The sequence below is a fragment of the Triticum aestivum genome, chromosome 7B, assembly GCF_018294505.1.
Source record: "Triticum aestivum cultivar Chinese Spring chromosome 7B, IWGSC CS RefSeq v2.1, whole genome shotgun sequence".
In the NCBI taxonomy this organism is placed as follows: domain Eukaryota; kingdom Viridiplantae; phylum Streptophyta; class Magnoliopsida; order Poales; family Poaceae; genus Triticum; species Triticum aestivum.
The window spans coordinates 510999875-511001946 of NC_057813.1; positions in this window are offsets into that span (position 1 = coordinate 510999875).

The window sequence follows — 2072 nt, forward strand, 5'->3', positions numbered from 1 at the left end:
GCACGGGCCCGGCGGCGGCGGGGATCCGGGCCCGGACGGGCCGGATCTGGGCCTTGCGGGTCCGGCACGGTGGATGCGGCGGAGCGCCACGTGGCGGGAGGCGATTGGTCGGGGGCGGCGGCTGGACATGTCCGGCCGGGGGCGGATGTGTCCGGCGCAGCACGGAGGGGAAAAAGCTAGGGTTAGGGGGGATTAGACCGTGAATTTGGAAGGGGAGGGCCTTTATATAGGTAGAGGGAGGTAGGAGAGTCCAAATGAGGAGCGGTTTTCGGCCACGCGATCGTGATCGAACGACCGAGAGCATGGAGGGGAGTTTGCTGGGTTTTGGGCCACTTTGGAAGGGTGTTGGGCTGCAAGGAGAAGGAGGCTTTTACGGTTACCCGGTTAACCGTTGGAGTACCAAACGACCTCCAAATGGCACGAAACTTGACAGGCGGTCTACCGGTGATGTACCAAGGCCACTTGGCAAGCCTCGGGCCATTCCGAGAACGTTTGACACCCACTCACAACGAGAGACGAAAGGGGAACGCCGGAGGACATAGGAGTGTCGGATTGCAAAACGGACAACGGGGAAAAAGCTCGGATGAATGAGACGAACACGTATGCAATGCAATGCACATGATGACATGATAAAATGAAACACGCAAGCAAATGACATGGCAATGACAGCAAATAACTGAATGACACCTGGCGCATCGGACCCGGGGCGTTACATATTGCTTGGGTCTCGATTACCAGGGAGCGAATACGCTTGACCTAGTTCTCAACTTGTTGTTTCTTGCCCTAACCCGCTGCCGGTTCACCCCTATTATATACACGGGCTGATGCCCGGCGGCTTACAGAGTCCCGGCCGGCTCATACACAACGTGTCCGGCTCGGTGACAAAACTAAACTTTCCTTAACATACAAGTTAAACATATGGCGGTTTATACCCGTGGGCCTCAAGTCTCCTCCGGGTCTTGGGACTTCAATAAGCTTGCTTCATGAACCGCCATCTTCAACATCTTCTTGGGCCTTCTCATTATGAACCGCCAGTGGTATGACCCGGCCCCTCCTGGGCGGGTCATACCCAATAGTTGCATCCCCAACACAAGGTATTCCTCTAGTATCCGGGAGTTACATAATCTCATAGTCGAAGGAATATGTATTTGACATGAAGAAAGCAATAGCAATAAACTGAACGATCATTATGCTAAGCTAACAGATGGGTCTTGTCCATCACATCATCCCCTAATGATGTGAACCAGTTATCAAATGACAACACATGTCTATGGTTAGGAAACCTTAACCATCTTTGATCAAGGAGCTGGTCTAGTAGAGTCTTACTAGGGACACGGTATTTGTTTATGTATTCACACATGTATTTAAGTTTCCGATCAATACAATTCTAGCATGAATAAAAAACCTTTATCATGAATAAGGAAATATAAAATAACAACTTTACTATTGCCCATAGGGCATATTTCCTTCAGTCTCCCACTTGCACTAGAGTCAATAATCTAGATTACATTGTAATGAATCTAACACCCATGGAGTCTTGGTGCTGATCATGTTTTGTTCGCGGAAGAGGTTTAGTTAATGGGTCTGCCACATTCAGATCCGTATGTATTTTTCAAATCTGTATGTCTCCATCCTTGACCTTTTCACGAATGGAGTTGAAGTGTCTCTTGATGTGTTTGATTCTCTTGTGAAACCTGGATTCCTTTGCCAAGGCAATTGCTCTAGTGTTGTCACAAAAGATTTACATTAGACCCGATGCACTAGGTATTACACCTAGATCGGATATGAACTCCTTCATCTTGACCCCTTCACGCGCTGCTTCCGAAGCAGCTATGTATTCCGCTTCACAGGTAGATCCCACCACGACGCTCTGCTTGGAACTGCACCAACTAACAGCTCCACCATTCAATATAAATACATATCCGGTTTGTGGCTTAGAGTCATCTGGATCAGTGTCAAAGCTAGCATCGACGTAACCATTTACAACGAGCTCTTTGTCACCTCCATAAACGACCTTGGAACCATTCCCGGCGCGCATCGTCACCTCGTCCTTAGTCAATCTTCATTTATTC